Consider the following 7,478-nt stretch of genomic DNA (forward strand, 5'->3'; position numbering starts at 1 on the left):
AGGAAACATCTTCAGCCCCGAGGAAACAAATCATTGTTATATACTGTAGATCACTTTTCTTATTGACCTTGTTTCGTAAATAATATTATTTAGAACAAAATGTTTGTCACATAAAAACAGCCAGCTATGAGATCATTAGGATGTGAAATTGGTCAAAAGGGCCAATTTAGTAATAAAAGGTCAGTTTTCATCAGAGGTAATGCATAATGGCTTATTTGCATAAGATTGTCCAGGATAACTGTATACTCCCTTTGTTCTTTTTACCTCTTCTTGAGCTTTTTATCTTAAACAAAAATATATGTCAATTTAAATAATTTAAATAAGAAAGAACACCAGCTACAATAAGATAAAACAGGAAAGCAAAGCCTCAACACAGTGAGTCTCCATATTGGCCATATTAGTTCAATTGAAATTGAAATGTGACCGCCTGGCTGTTTTTGATACCTCTGGTTTCAATTATTAGTATTAATAATAATAGTAAAAATACAAAATGTAAAAAATGTTAAACAGCAGCAGTTTGCATAATAGACTACATTTCATCAAGAAGTCAATGCAAAGTGGGCAGAAAAATTATCTTAACTTGAGAAGTGCAAATCAAAGGCAGCGTTTGCTTTTCATCGGGTGTGATGAGTTTTCAAGTTTTAATTGTATTGTTGCATTAGTTCCCAAGACAGACACAATTTGAGCTGTGTGAACACAGTGGAGGTCTGACACCATCTGTCTTTATGCAGGAACTCCATTTTCACAACAAAAATTATACAGTATATGTTCTGGTTGACGTGGTGCACAGGGCTTAGCATTGCTGCCTCTCAGTGGTTGTGCTCTGGGTTCAGTGCCTGTGGAGCTACAGTCTGGTAGGTTAATTGGTTACTTCATGGTTTTGGGATTGGACTAGGATCCTGTAAGGTGTCTTTTCTGAAGCTTCTTTTGGAATTTTGTTTTCTACTAGTTGGATCAGGAGCTTCTTCAGGCATACAGTACCTGGGTACTGACAGGGGGTGCAATTTGTATGTTCCACTACACAAGGACATATACTGTACTGTATTTCATTCACCAAAGACACATCTGCTTTCAAGAAAGCCAACCCTCCTCAGGAAGACTTCAATCCACTTGGGCTCAAGAATGGGAATCACTGGATTTAACAAACAAACAAACAAACAAACAAACAAACAAACAAACAAACAAACAAACAAACAAACAAACAAACATGTACTACACAACAACCGCCTGGCTTTCATGTCCTAAGAAAAGAGTGGTCCATTTCAAACCATTTTAGGACTGGTCATAGTTCATAGATAGGAAATCAGTGCAAGCCTTTTTTGTCCTCGTGGGATTGAGCAAACCATCTGCCCAAATCTATGTACTTAGTGGAGGACTGCACACCCTCAACACACCTACACTAGAGTCTATTGATTGGCTTAGGGACTTTGCTTTTGCTAATTAAATAAATTTAATTGCCCTGGTATGAGCATGTGTGTTTCCTGTGGAATCTCATTCAAGATGTACCCTGCTATCCTAGTCAGTTGAAGCATAATTAAAGACTGCATTAAAAAGCATTGTTAAACTAGTGACTATGTCTGTAATAATCTTATCTTTTAAAGCAAAATGTTAGGCTATATAGTCAAAACTTAAGTATTTGATTAAGGGGCATTCTGTTAAAATTGTATGATGCTCTAATTAAGCCTCATTTAGAATATTATATACAATTTTCATAAGCATATTACAAAAATGTATTTGCTGCTTTGGAATCAGTAAGGAAAAGAGCAACCAGATACATTCTATGATTTCAAAGAATGTCCTAAATGGACAGGCAGAAAGAAAATAATCTATTAAAAAGCCACAAAGACACTGACAAAGTCAATGAAGCAGAAATCTTCAAAATGAACAGTGAAACATGAATCTGAAAACACAAGTGGGTACTACACAGAAGTGCATTTAAAACCAAAAATAGGAGGTAAGTCTTTATCCAGAAGGTTGGGGTAGTATGGAATGTGCTATCTAAGCATGTGCTTGATGCCTGGCTTTTTTCAGGAAATGTGAAATTTAAGAATTTCGAGATCTTTGTATTCCAATAGATACAGATGAGCCATGGTTTATGCTAAGAGCAGTGAGAGGCAGTGAGAACTACAGAAGAGCTAAATGTCATCCTTAATTTGCTTCTCTCCTCTTCAGCCTCCTCAAATTATCAAAGAACAGGAAGTTTAAAACCTCTTTGCAAGGCAGAACAGCAGGAAAGCTGCTGGACCTGACCTTTCAAATATGTGAAGAATATGTCTCCACTGCTACAGTACATTTAAGCATTGTGCAAAGCAGTTATCCTCGGTGTTCACTGAAATATGTAATCAGTCTCTGGATTGCATGCTTAACAACCTCCATTATTGTTCCTGTACCACAGAAGGACAAAATAGCTTGTCTTACTGACTAAAGACCAGTTGTTCTTACCTCTATCATAATGAAGAATGTACACTATAGAACTTTATCTCAAAACTATTACAGAATCACATCTTGATCCTCTACATTTTGCATAGAGGACCAGTAGAGGTCAGTAGATGATGCTGTTAACATGGGTCTTCACCACATGTTGTAACATCCTCAGGTGCATATGCAAAAATTATTTTTGTGGATTTTAGGTCTGTGTTTAAGACTACCATCCCTAAAGTCCTTTACAATAAATTGTAACAGTTGAATATTCTTTCAATTGCCAGTAATTTTCAACTTTCTCATAATGAGAAGGCAACAGGTTTAGCTAGACCCTTATTTGTTAGACTGTCTGTTTATGAATACTGGTGTTCCTAAAGAATGTGTGCTTTCCCCATTACTCTATTCCTTTTACACCAATGACTACACCTCCAGGGGCTCTTCCATCAAACTAATTAGGTTTGTGGATGAGATCATCCTGTATTCTAGGTTGCATCACTAATGATGAGACCATGGACAGGAGGGAAGTGAGTCAGTTGGTATCATGGTGTGCTAACAACCATCTAGGGCTTAATACCCAAAACCTTTCTCCCTGCTAATCAATAAAGTGACTGTACGCATGGTGGAGTCTTTTTTTGGAATTATTATCTCTAATACTCTCTAATACTCTTTAATGGGACATTAATATCACTAGTATCACAAAGAAAGCACAGTAGAAAATGTACTTTCTGTTAGTGTCTCTCAACAAATTCTGATTCAATTTTACAGAGCCATTATAGAGAGCCTCTGTAACTGTTTGGTTTGGAAATGTGTCTTTCCACTCCAAAGTGGTGTAGTGGTGTTTTTCTCTCCAGAGAGGGTTATTGGAATTTGTATAATTCCTGAGCAAAGAAGTGGTCAGAAAAGATTACTGATGACCCCTCCCACCCTGGTTACCACCTCAGGGAGACAATACCGCTCCTTCTATTAAAAACAGAATCTTCCAGTATTTGAACAGCTTCTTCTTCTTCTGGAAACTCCACTCAAAGCGCTTTAAAGGTAATGGGGACTCCCTTCCACCACCACCAATGTGAAGCACCCACCTGGATGATGCAACAGCAGCCACAGAGCACCAGAACGCTCACCACACATCAGCAATTACTGGGGATGAGAACAGAGTAATGAAGCCAATTCATAGATGGGGATTATTAGAAGGCCATGATTGGTAAGGGCCAATGAGAAAAGGGAAATTTGGCCAGGACACTAGGCTAACACCCCTACTCTTTTCGAGAAATGCCCTGAGTTTTTTAATGACCACAGAGACTCAGGACCTTGGTTTTACATCTCATCCAAAGCACAGTGCCTTTTTACAGTATAGTGTCAGCATCACCATACTATGGCTTTAGGACCCACATAGACCATAGGGTGAGTACCCCTTGCTGGCCCCACTAGCACCTCTTCCATCAGCATTAACCTTAATTTTTCCCAGGAGGTGTCCCATCCAGGTACTGACCAGGCTCATACCTGCTTAGCTTCAGTGGGTTGCCAGTTGTGAGCTGCAGGGTGATATGGATGTGTATTAGCATTGTTTGAGTATGATATATGTAGAAAGTTTTTCAGCACCTACTATACCAAAGTAAATTCCTTGTGCATGAATTGTACTTGGCAAATACATGTGATTTTGGTTCTGAAATGACTGGATAAAACCCTGGGTAATTAAACTACTAACTATGAAATGAGCCAGATGATCTATTGTTCTTCTCTTGATTTTAAGCTTTCTTGTTATAATGCAGCCCTGATCTAGAGAACTGTGTCTGTTAGATAGGCTGATGAATACAATTCCCTAGTGTGAAGGCAAGCAGATGGGTTTAGTGGAGAATGCACCAGGCAGACAGGCTAAGCTGGGTATGTGCTCAGCTAACTGGCAGAATAGGGGGTGCACTAGGCAGGGGGACAGAGGCAGACACAACTGGGAATGTGCTTCTCAGCCATCTCTAACCCTCTCACCCTTGGACTGTCAAAATACACCAAGTATTGAAGACTCCCCTTTACCCACTGGGAATCGAGGATGAACTGGTGTTTGGGATCTTGGGAGCTCTCAAACAGGGATGAGAGCAAGGCCTATTTAGGTTAGTGCAGGCTCCAGGATGGAATGCCAAGGCAATTCACCTTCCCAGCTGGAAGGGATGAACTGGTATGTGACAATTCTCATAAGTTCCACTATTTCGTATGGCCCAATGAAACAAGGTGTCATCTTCTTCAATTGGAGGCACAGGCTGAGATGTTCAGTTGAGAGTCACACTCAATGGCCCAAACCCAGGGGTGGTGTGGCCTGCCGGGATTGATTGACAGTCTTCTATCTCTTTGTGGCTTTTGTTTGGTTGATCTTCACCACTCTCCACACTCCCTCCAGATCTCGTACAGCTCTGTCAGCAGTAAACACATCCGCTTGGTCTGGTGGCAACCCAAGAAGTGCAGGTTGAAAGCCATAGTGGCACTAGAATGGTGACATACCTGTGGATGTGTTAATCAGGATGTTCCAGGACAACTCAGCCCACGGCAACAGGGGTGCCCAGTCATCCTAAAACTCTGAAACATGGCGTGCAGGTATGTCTGTACAGTATATTGATTCACCTACTTTGTTTGGCCATTGGTCTTGGGGTGGTAGCCGGACCTCAGATTGATCTTTATTCCTAGCCAATCGACAGAAAATGAGACAGGATTTTTAGAGGACCTGAGGTCAATATATGAGACAATATCAGAAGGAAAACCATGGAGTCAGAAGTCTTATTTAATTACGATGTCAGCCATTAGCAGGCTGATAGTAATCTGGGGAGCAGGATGAAGTTCACAGCTTTTGAGAATCTGTGGATGACGGTGAGGATCACCAAATGGTTTGGAGAATAGGAATGTCCAGCAATGATGTCCATGGGTATGGGTGGGGCAGGAGCAGTCCTGCTGGTGCTATGGGTCTTTTGCTTTCCTTTCCTGCAGGTGGGGCAGGCTGCCAGGAAGACCTCTATGTCAGTGCACATGATGACAGAAATGACAGAGAATATTCACCAATATGGAGGAATGACTAAACAGCAGCACCTCTGGCCTGGAACGCTGGGAGGAGCGCCGTGAGGAGCAGGTCTCAACAGCAGTGCTGCCAACACTGCTTCCTCTAACTCCAGGCTGGTCACTCCCAATGTCCAGGTTTCAGTAATGAACAGTTCTGGTTCTATGGGGGCCTTGTCTGCTGAGTACATCCTCAACAAGGAGTCAGCCTTTCCGTTCTTCACCTCCCTCTAGGAGGCTTCGCAATTTCTTGAGGGCCATCTTGACTGCATTCAGCTCCCAATTGCTCATCATAGTTCCGCTCCGCCCAGACAGCTTTTGGTAGATGAAGGCACAAGGGTGGAGTTTCGGTGGTGGTCTGAACAGTTGAATAAAGACTATGCCTATTCCCACTGACACATGTACAGTATTTATACCTCAAATGGTTCAGAAATGTCCTGATGGCATAGGACAGGAACCAAGGTGAAGCAGTGTTTCAGCTCCTCGAAGGTTCTACGGTCCACCTACCCTTCTGGGCCCCTTTCTAGTGAGGATCGTGATGGGGGCCACGACCCCACTGGTTATGGGTGAAGGGTAGTAATGATTTGCGAATACCCTGAAGTGCTGAAACTGTTTGAGGGCGTTAGAGATAGGCCAGCTCTTTCCTGCCACAATCTTAATGTGGTCCAGCTGCTTAGCATGGCTGACCCTCTCCAGGAGTGATGGTATCAGAGCCAGGAGGTAAAGGTTTTTCTTGATTATCTTATTTAGCCCTATGTAGTGGATGCAAGTGCTCAGGAAGACATCTTTTTTTCTGGACAAATTGGCAGGGAAAATAGAAGGACAGATATGGTCTTTTTGAAAATTCCCCTCAGTATAAAGTATTTGTTTGTGGCCTTCGGCTCAGGTGGTGAACCCATGGCCCCTCAGGGTTGTGATTCTGTGTAACTGGTCAGTGGGGCAGTTATAATACCTATGTGACAGAAGCAACTGGGCTTTCTTTTACAAAAGACATGTGCAACGTTTGTGGTGTCAAGGTCCAAGGCAGTGAGCAGGTGCAGAGAGGAGAGACAACGGTTCAGACAGTCTGATTCCCAGACAAGTACCTCCTTGAATGTCCAACCCAGGAGCGGATTGTGTTTCTGAATCCACAAGAATCCCAGGACCAGAGGCAGTGTGGTGATGGTAAACACAGGAGTTTCAATCTGCATCAGCTCCCCATCGGTGCTACCCGGTTGCATGGAGTCAGCTCTATGGTTGGGAGCCATTGGAGAAGAAGGGGGAGCTGTTGACCTCTAGGGGGCATTCTTTGATGACTCTCCTGATGGAGTTCTTGCAGGCAGGTGTCCAGGTAGATGGCCAGAGCAATCAGTTTCTCCAGTGAAGTTCTTCAGGCAGCAGTTTGAGTTCCTCTGACAGCACTGTCCCCATCAGAATGATGAGCCCCTCTTCTCCCCATCCAATCATCAAAATTGAATGGAGTTTTGGAAGGTTGGTTGATTTTCCTACTTGAGGCGTAGGTAACTGGTGAGTGGATTCGGGCCACCTGGCCTGGCATGTCAAGGAACTGCCAGAATATCTGACTTTTGAACAAATGTTTTGACTGGTGCTGGGGCCGGCATGTTGGTAGTGGCAAAGGTGTACAGGATGGTCTTGCACAGCCCTTTTTTAGTTCAGCACTACTAGTCTCCTGGACTTGCAGTGCTTCTTCATGGCCAGACATGATGAAGTGCCCTTCACTCAAACCTACTGGATAGACTTACTTTGGCTCTGTCATTTTGTTATGATGTGGCACTGACCTGGAGAATGCTACATTTGTAAAACAGACTGGGAAGTCCAATCGCTAGGTCTGGGTGAAGGAAAGCAGACAGGCAAGTTGGAGAAGGCACCAGGCAGACAGCCACACCTGGAGTGCACCTAGCAGACCAGCACAATGGGGGATATTTTAGGCAGACAGACAGAAGGCAGACTTGTTAGTATTTGTATTTTAAATACTGAGAGCAATCATGCAAGAATAAATGATTATCTTTCCCCTCTTTTGA

The sequence above is a fragment of the Lepisosteus oculatus genome, chromosome 8 (genome assembly GCF_040954835.1).
Source record: "Lepisosteus oculatus isolate fLepOcu1 chromosome 8, fLepOcu1.hap2, whole genome shotgun sequence".
NCBI classification, from domain to species: domain Eukaryota; kingdom Metazoa; phylum Chordata; class Actinopteri; order Semionotiformes; family Lepisosteidae; genus Lepisosteus; species Lepisosteus oculatus.